Source organism: Alosa sapidissima, chromosome 11, assembly GCF_018492685.1.
Source record: "Alosa sapidissima isolate fAloSap1 chromosome 11, fAloSap1.pri, whole genome shotgun sequence".
NCBI classification, from domain to species: domain Eukaryota; kingdom Metazoa; phylum Chordata; class Actinopteri; order Clupeiformes; family Clupeidae; genus Alosa; species Alosa sapidissima.
Genome location: NC_055967.1, coordinates 15,676,684 through 15,686,683, shown reverse-complemented (window position 1 = coordinate 15,686,683; position 10,000 = coordinate 15,676,684). Strand labels below are relative to the sequence as shown.

At 45.3% G+C, this 10,000-nt stretch overlaps 1 protein-coding gene across 2 annotated transcripts in view; it reads right to left on the bottom strand.

Annotated features, from left to right (window-relative positions):
• Nucleotides 1–10,000, bottom strand: part of mgat4c (mgat4 family member C) — a 93,965-nt gene that overhangs the window by 52,168 nt on the left and 31,797 nt on the right. For both annotated transcript variants that reach the window (XM_042111348.1, XM_042111349.1), the window contains one exon: nt 2,675–2,770. The gene's annotated coding sequence lies outside the window, so the exon portion shown is untranslated. The remainder of the gene's footprint in view (nt 1–2,674; nt 2,771–10,000) is intronic.

Sequence of the window (10,000 nt, the reverse complement as noted above, 5' to 3'; positions counted from 1 at the left end):
GCGCTGGGAAATCAGCTCCTTGGCTCCACTAGCACACTAGCACACCGGCAGCATTCAAACAGAGTCTCTTTTTGGACGCAGCACATGCAGCACCATCCTCTAAACACATTTCACGGAGGAGCTTCAGAATCGACCCAGATAAAAACACCCTGGCTTCTCTGACCTCTGCATCTCAGTCACGGAGGAGGAGGAAGACGAGCGCTGGAGGGCAGAGGGCCAGATGAAGAGGGCGTTACCAAAAAACAAAGAAAAAAACAACAAACAAGATGGAGTAGAATACAAACAAGAAGGTGAGATATGGTAGGTAAGCATCCCTGTCCCCCGTTCCCCTCCGAGAATATTATCAGTAATCACATCGCTGTCAGCCTCCGCATCTGAGCTTTGATTGCTGTTTTTTGGTTGCCTCTGCCCCATAAAGGGCCAGGCAGTGGTGAGTGAATATGGCCACTGCTGCCCATCTAAATAGCCTAAAATGAAATTAGAGGCTGCTGAGAGCTCTCCATTCATGCAACACCTGGAGTAATCAGGGAGGGGGAGACTCAATGTTCTCTACAATGAGCTCAGAGGAACCCGTGGGCACATGAGCAGCCTTCTGATCACAGAGAGTGCACATTTTCATCCACTATTAAAGAAAGTCCTTGTTTGAACTGCTAGACATTAATACCAATACCTCTAAGAGCCATATGTGTGTGTGTGTGTGTGTGTGTGTGTGTGTGAATGTGTGTGTGTGTGTGTGTGTGTGTGAATGTGTGTGTATGTGCATGCATACGTGTGTCTGTGTTTTAGTGAGAGTATCCCTTTGCAAGTACACATCTGTGTGTCTGGTCTGTAGCTCGTTCAGTCATGTCTGACTGAGGCACGCTGAGACGAGCGGGCGATGACCCACATCTTGTCCTATACACAGGTAGACCACTGCACCGCACCGCACATCTGGCAGCAGGCTCCACTCGCCTATTTCTGCTCCTCAGTCTCGCTGATCAGGAGAATTCATGCATGCATATACAGATACACACACACATGCATGAACACACACACACACACACACACACACACACACACACACACACACACACACACAGAGACAGACAGACAGTTTCATGCTGTCCTGTGGCAAGAGCAGCTGCTTAAATGAATCTTTAATGCATGCCCATATCAGCATTATCCCAATGCCAGATGCACCACTAGAACTCCTGATGGAGCAGTTCATAGTTGCCATCAGTCATAATCTGTCCACCTAACCCCATTCATCCTGAATATCTTCTGCTGTTTCAACAGTCTGGGAGATTGAGGCCTAGCCTGTTCTTTTTGTTGCTGCTGTTGTTGTTGCTGCTGCTGCTGTTTTACTCTGCCTGCTGGTCTGACAAATTATTACATCATCCTGCAAGCACACTGAGGATATCTGAGTTTGAAAATTGTTACAGAAGACAAAATTACTACATTACTTTCCAAACATCAATTCCTCTGGTGCCAAGCACCAAAAACACCAGTCATATAATCCTTGTGTGACTTAGTTCTGAGTCTCTTTTACTACAATCAAGAGCGATGTTAATACTCTCAACTAATGACTTTCTGTTCAGTAATTTAGCGAAAGGCAGAGAAATGAAAAAGTTAGTCTGGGAACTGGAGCGTTTGGGGAAGACAAACAGAAAGAGACCTGCAAGCAGAAACAGAATCAATTATGTCTAATTATAACTAACTGAGAGGAGAATCGAAAAAAATACAACTTCCCACATTCCTGCAATGGCTAGAGGAGTCATAGCTTGCACTGTATTTGTGCTACTAGATAATAGTAAAAGTAAAGGAATATAGTGATTCACACAACATACAGTATTGCATATAAAACCCTATTCTCACAGGCAAGGACTGATTTCCTCCAGAGCACTGAATTAAAAAAAAAATACCAATGTTCAATGGACTCTCAACCTATCCAATGTTCAATGGACTCTTGTATCTATCAACCTATCCATTTCAAGTGTCATCTGAAAAGCAGGTCGGCCTTATATATCTTTGAAAATAATTAACAGTCCTGTTTAATGTCACCTGATATCACAGACGGCATCCCTTTCCTTCATATGAAAACTCCCTCTCTCTCAATATTAAAGAGCGCTGGAAAGGGCGTATGGTCAAAATGGGTGATGTGGAACTGTGAATCTGGTCATTCCCATCTCTTAGCTCTCCCATGAGATCACATTTAATAATGCCACAGCGGACGCTTCTTATATCTCTTCAAAGTTCAGACAGGAAAACCTGGAGCTTTGCCATGACTAGGCCATACAAATGAACACAACATCGCCGGCTTTGAAATACCTGCCACCACTCTTTTTTTTTACACGTTTTTCCCATATATTAAGGTCATCTTCTGGCACCCTCCCGTTATTTTTCCCAGAAAACATATCATTTTCATGTCCAGCAAACCTTATAATGAATATCACATATCCATTAGTTTTTTATGTTTATCTGACATTTTCCAAGTTTGCAAGACTGTATGAAATATATCCTTCACATACAAATCACTCACTTCATACAATTTTAACTCATGTGTCATAAAACCTGCCAACCCAAAATCTGAGACCTGTTTGAAAGGTAAATATTGCCAGGTATGCTTTTAGATACACACACACAAAAAAAATCACAGTGCATCAGAGGTGTTAAAAGCGAGGGCGGTGGGAGTTACCGTTTGGCGGAGGTCAGATGGCGAGGATGGGCCTGGTCTGGCTGAGGGAGAGGAGGACGCCCAGCTGGGCCACAGGAGAGAGACGAGCTGCCGTGTCTGTGGAACAAAGACGAGAGAGCCACCATTAACGCACGGCCATTTCAGAGGCACTTGACCAGTGCAGTCCCTCTGGGCGTGCCTCTATACTTGGATGTGTGTGCAGGGAACAGAGTAAATGAGCGCATATCTGTTTGTTTGTGAGTGTGTACATGTCCATGTGTATTAGTGTGTGTGCGTGTGTGTGTGTGAGAGAGAGAGAGAGAAAGAGGCAGATAGAGTGTGGTGGGGGAAGGGGTAATTGTCTGCATGTGAACGTGGCTGTGCACTGTGTGTGTGTGTGTGTGTGTGTGTGTGTGTGTGTGTGTGTGTGTGTGTGTGTGTGTGTGTGTGTGTGTGTGTGTGTGTGTGTGTGTGTGAATATGGATGCAGGCATGTGCAGAATGGTGAGCTGCCCTTCGGATCCCTCCAGTGCGGAGACTTGGGACTCTAATTCAGATGGACTGGAGGAGGCAGCGCTGCTCTCCCCCCTGAGGATGGACGCTTATGAGGAATATCCAGGAACAGTTGCTAAGAGAACGGCTGTGAGCGCATCACACACATACACACACACACACACACAACTATACACACACACAAACAACTATACACACACACGAACATACTGGCTCGCACACACACACACAAAGAGACCCACACAGAATGGTGTAATTGGCTTCCGATGAAGGGCCATAAAGATACATCACGCAGGCAGTGAAGCGCCAAGCAGACAGCTAACTAAGCCACTGGCAACCCTTAGTCTGACATATACACATACATACACACACACACATACACCACACATACACACACACACACACACACACACACACACACATGAACAACACACACACACACACACACACACACACACACACACACACACACACACACAGACACACACACATGAACAACACACACACACACACAAATGAACAACACATACATACACACACCACCCACACAAAACATACAAGAGAACAAACAACATTCAATATACGTAGACACAAGAATCTTCCACAGAGTCCTCCCCCAACATCCATACACAAAAGCACTGGCTCAACATGAAGCAGCACATGCTGTTAAAAGCACCCCCACAGTAGACATAGCACATAGACACACTGTTCCCATGTTCCATGGCCAGTCGTTCATTGAGCGCAGCTTAATTGACACTGCACTGATTTTTTTGTTGTTTTAAAATACATACATTTTAACATCTATGACCGCCCCCACACTCGCACGTCTGTCAACCATCTGTGTAATGCAGTCCTAAATGTCCCCCTCCCCCCTGCTGTGCCATAAACTTGTTACAGCAGAGTTTTCCATATGTACTTTAATTCTATTCCATTCCAACTGGAGTGGCACAGGACTAGTTCTTACCATAAGAAGAAAGAATCATACAACTAGAATGAAACATGGCGGTGTGCATGTGTGTGTGTGCATATGTGTGTAGGGGTGGGTGTGTGTGTGTGTGGTGGTGTGGTAGTGTGGGTGCGTATACAGTATGTGTGTGTGTGTGTGTGTGTGTGTGTGTGTGTGTGTAGGTGTGTGTGTGTGTGTGTGTGTGTGTGTGTGTGTGTGTGTGTGTGTGTGTGTGTGAATGTGCACGCATGCTATTACGCACACTGGCATTTATGTGAGCTACAGTGTTGAGTAAGGTCACGTCTTATTAAAAATCCATCAAAGGAAACCCATAATAAACCTTCACAGCCTTGTTGTAAAGTGAAGACATTTGATAGTGTCACTCTGCAGTTGTTCAGTGAACTGCACCTCTGTCAGAGAGCACTCTTTCTTTCCCTCTCTTTCCCTCTCTGCCTGTCCCTCTGATAAGGCAAATCCACTCACATCTGCACAAAGGGAAAATAATGAAGTTTTATGACATAAAACTCCAGAGAGTGAAATCCAAACCCACAGTAAATATATATATATAAAGGAACAGTTAGCGTTAGAAGTGGTCAGAAAAGGATAAGATATATTTAATTCACTTTTTAAAGATCCTGTACTGATAGGATGTGACAGTTTCTTCACAGACTTAGGGGTGGTGGGGAAAAAAGGAAACATAAAAAAAAGGAAAGAAGTGGTAGACTAAGTCGAAGGGCTGGAGGAGAGAGAGAAAGGAGCATCTTCACAGGGGAGAGCTATTTCTGAATAGGCTGGAGGGGTCTTGGAGGCAACAGCCAAAGCCCTTCTCATTATTCACAAAGGCGCTGGAGGCCACAGGAAATGGCACACTTCATTTTTCTTGTCAAAATCCATCTCTGCTAATGGCGGCTGCGCAGTCGGCGGCAGGACGGAGGGGGTAGCGCTGACGCCTGCGTACCGAGTAACCATAAGAAGCGGGGTCCTTTTAATGCTCCTTACCTTTCTTCCCCCTTTCTACACAGGCCCTGACCAGGCCACCTAAACGGCAGAGAGGCTTTCAAAGGTAAACCTTCAAGGAGGCCTGAGGGTCTAGTCAACCCCCTGTGTAAAAGCCGCAGTGTCTTGTCTTTGGTATGCAACGGACTGCTCCTTCTCAGTCTCGCCACCACTGACAGTTTTTCCCTATTTCACCTGCCTGCATTAATTTCCACCCGCTCTGCCTCTCTCTCTCTCACTCTCTCGCTCTGTGTTTCTCCCTCTCCCTTTCTCTATCCATCCATCTTTCTCAATCTAGCCCCTCTCTCATTCACCCCCCCCCCCCCCCCCCAAATTCTCCTGAAATTGGGTGTCCCTGCCAGCAGGTTTTTTTTAACGATCTAGTGTGGGAGCGAGTAACGGAGGGAGGATCAGGTGGGCGAATTCCACGCTGATTGAGTTGGCATTCCGGGGGCCGGCAGCCAGGCCGTAATAGCGGGAGAGCATGCGCCGTGCGCCACGGCCGCCGTCTACCTCGGCTGCTGCCTGCCGCTGCCTCCTAATTGGCCCAAATGCATTGTTCTAATGGACTGCAGCAGCTGTGACTTTTTACCGCCATATGCCCAGCCCAAAGACCGAGAGGCGACACCGGACAGACGCCATCATGAGGTCCATCATTGGCACCGCACTGTCACCCATCCCCACACACCCCTCCCTCTACACACACACACCTGTTGGGTAGTCACTGGTATTCTCAGAAGTTTGGTGTTTGTGCCCCCCCCCCCCCCCCCCCCCCCCCCACTCCTGCCCATAGGCAGATAAAGACGTGTACATTATGGGATTACGCATCAGTGGAGGATTAGAACTCATGAGCAACATATGGAGAAGCCCTCATCTCCCAGCTGCTGCTGCTGCGCCTCTCACTGTTGTTATCACCATGGCGTTCGGGCGGGGCTTCAGAGAGCGCCCAGAACGCTCGTAATCACCACATCTTGTGTAACGCATATATCTACGCTCGCTGATGTGCGTGTGTGTGTGTGTGGGTATGTGTGTGTGTGTGCGTGTGTGTGTGTGTGTGTGTGTGGCTGATTTTAACTGCCGCTTTGAAAGCCATCCATAACTTCATGGTCAGATTTATGAGACGGTTATTATGAGGACACTCCTGCAGAGGCGAGGGGAGACGTGGGGATGCGCTGGGTGAAACTGCTTTTGTGTTTGACCTCGCCCGCTGTAGCTTCTGCCCAACAGTGCGGTCATGTCGACTCCCGCTAACACACATGCTCAACTCATTGTGTGTGTGTGTGTGTGTGTGTGTATGTGTGTGTGTGTGTGTGTGTGTGTGTGTGTGTGTGTGTGTGTGTGCATGTGTGTGTGCAGTAGGAGTGGATGAAATAGAAAGTAGAGTAATTGGATGAAAGCACCAAAACACGGAGCTGGCTCCAATCGCTCTACATGCAAAATAAGTGCATGAATAAATAAATGAACATGTGATGGGAGCACAGCCCCAGAGAAAACGGGTCTGGAGCGCAGAAATCAGGCCACACGGCGGCAGCTTCCTGTAAGGCACAGATAACCTCAGCTCACTGTGGTCAGGGGGTCCTCATTTGAACAGCTTGCTTGCCGTGCACTTTGCACTGAGAATGAGGAGCTGCCACTGACTTGGGGGAAGGAGAGAAAGAATGAGAGAGAGAGAGAGAGAGATGAAGAGGGGAAGAGAGAGGGACTGGGGGTGAGTGAGAGGGGAAAAGAGAGGAAGAAAGAAAGAGTGGGGTTAGCAGGAGGGAAATGTGAGAGGACAGAGAGACAGAGAGAGAGAGAGAGAAAGAGAGAGAGAGAGAGCAGAGGGAAAAATGATAAAATGATTGCATCCACAGTGGTCTGCCTCCATGTGCCATGTGCTGCAGAAGAGAGAATGCTGAAGAGCTGAGGTAAAAATCAGTGATCAAAGGCTTTAGATAAGCCCTTATTTTAAAGCTAAGCAATGGTTTGAAGAAATTATTCTAGAAAGGTAACGGTTTTAGTTTTCATTGTGCCTTCTGTGTGTGTGTGTGTGTGTGTGTGTGTGTGTGTGTGTGTGTGTGTGTGTGTGTGTGTGTGTGTGTGCGTGTTATCTGTTGCAGGAACATAGGTACTGTACATAGGCATGTGCACCTCAAACAGAAAAGAAAATATCAGGATATAACTAGATATGGGTGACAGTAGCAAGATGATATTTACAATATAAGAGGTCATCAGTGTTCAAATCCCTGGCGCACTGACACAAAAGGCTAGCTATTTATGGTATCAAATCTTTGGTCTAGCTAAGTCTGCCTTGCCAGAAATCTCCTTCTCTATGTATGCTAAATCCCATCGGTGTACCTTTGGCTGCCTGATTAAAAATGCTTCAGGGGAAGCAAAAAATATCAGAAACATAACTGCCATCAGTGAGCTTCCACGCTCTTTGAAGTTTCTCTCTCTCTCTCACTCTGCACATTCAGGGGAAAAGTGCTATCTATGCCTGAGCGAGAGCAGAGGACGTAGCGTTTAAAATGTGCTCGGGTTTTTGACCCAATTATCTCCCTTTGTCTTGGAAAGAAAAAGCTCCTGTGCCCAGCGCTTACACATGCATCATTCCAGGCCCTCCTCTGTTTTCACAGCGCTGAGTGATTAAAGATTTAATTAGCTGAGGACCTTGCTTCAGGGAGACTCGTAAATCTATATTGATATTTCCAGAGAGCGTTTTGCAACTTTCCGAGGGTGTCTAATGGTATTTCCCCCGAGGCTATGGTTTGTATTGTCATTTGGGATGAGGAATTAAATATGGCAATACCAAAAAAACAATGATCTGATATCTCTAACTACATGGCTTGTAGTTACAGATATCATGCGTGGCATACGTGTTACGATTTCTCAGATTTTCTCATATATTATATGAGATACTTTCTGAGTCTGAACTTGGCAAAAAAGAAAATCCCAAAGTCAAAAGTAAGTGCCAAGTTTATGAATAATCCTGAAATTCAATATGCTCAAGAAACACAAAAGCTGTAGAATATGCCAGTAATTTCTTACAGCATTTGCAATTCATGAATAATGATTCCAGATTTATATTTGCACACCGACTGGGACTTTGAAGTATAACTACATATCCTCCACATACCGACTGCGAAAAATAAAACAGTTTACCGTTTACTAAACGATAAGCCAGCAATTAACTCAAGCCAGGCGATATTGCTCTGGGAGCTCCCAAACATAATCGTAAAGGAGCGCGACACAACTCAGGGCACCTCTTTAATGCTCCCTCTCTACCTGCAGCCTCGTCTTCCTTGCTGTATGAATATTTCAGCAGCCTGACTCCAGCCTCTTGGCAATGTCAGACGAGAAAACGCACCCTGATGGATACCTGTCTGCAGCTTCATCTCCCTGTAGCTCGTCTTCACACAGACTGCGTGACAGAGTGCTGACGAGAGAGAAAGAGAGAGAGAGAGAGAGAGAGATAGTAGGAAGTTCCTCGAGTCATCAGAACACCCTACTCCCCCCACCCCCACCACCCGGCTCAGATCTCACAAAGAAGGCATGACAGAGCCATGGTGAGATGGGCCTGCCATCTTTGAAGCCTTTTGAAGGTGATGGGTTCTGAAGGCTGCTTTTTTTCCTCAAACCAAGGATTTCTGACAGTCGGCTATATGGCTGGGCAGCAGCTCTGTACTGTATTGTGTCCTTCATAAAGGCACATAAAGGATTCTATATTACAGTGTTCTATATTAACCCATTTCACCCCATCGGTCACAATTGTGACCGAAAAAAAAAAATGTACTTATAAGCCTCTAAAACTGTAACTGGGGAATATCCCAATACTCTTTCAGTAAATATTGAAACAATAGAGTGTTTCAATGAAATGTGTGCAGTGTCAAATGTTTTGAGTAAATTGTCACATGACCAGAGCTGTTTACTTCCTGGTTGCACCTTGAGAAGAGGATGACGCCCTCACAGCTCCCAAATAAAAGGTTTTTAAAGTGTGTTTAAATGTTAAAATAAACATAGGACAAATATTTTTTGTACACATGGTCTTTAAGGTGTCTAGTTATGATATATACATTTATAATTATTCAAATGTTTTTGCAGAATGAGTAGAGTTCACAAGTTGCGAGATATGACGCAGAATATATGCGGCCGCTGCCTGTCACAGCTGCTTTTTGTTTACAAAATGTAGCCTATGCATTATGTAGGCTAAAGAAGAGAAATCTATTGTGCATAGGCTAATACTTGAAGTAGGCTAGTCACATAAGTGCGCACTTGAAATTGACCTAGCCTACAGTATTTGTATGTGTGCTTCAAATAAACACATTTATCTGTTTTCAACGTTATGTACCAGAAATAGCTATAGAACCCCAAATCTGGTTTGCGTTAGAGAGAGAGAGCATGCACAAACTTTATGGTAGGCTACCAGCCAATTCAGTAGGCTAACTCAAGACTTCAAGATCATACAACGTTTTCAAGCAACAAACAAAATACTAACATTAATAACAGTGAAGTTGTTCGTTTTTTCATGGTTTATTTTTTCCAAAAGCATCCTCTCCCCATGTGTCGCATTTACGTAAGGAGCTTGGAACAAAGTTGGGTTTTCTTCGTTTTCATTTTCTCTAGGCATATATGCTCAGCAAATATCAGCGAGCTCAGCAGGTCATGAAGGCTATCAATGAACAGAAAACCATGTTGGCTAACAATTTATTAAATACTCCTGTTATTGTCGTCAACGACGTCGCTGTAGGCTACTGCCTTTTCAGCGCCTTCTGCTTATGATGATCCAGTCTTCTGAATTCGTTTGTCCTTGCCATGCAGTTGGAGGCTAACGTGTCTCTTAACGTTCCCTTCAGGTGTTCTATCAAAATGTTGTATGCCCTCATGGACAGTAGCTCCGTGATGTCTGCATCTTTC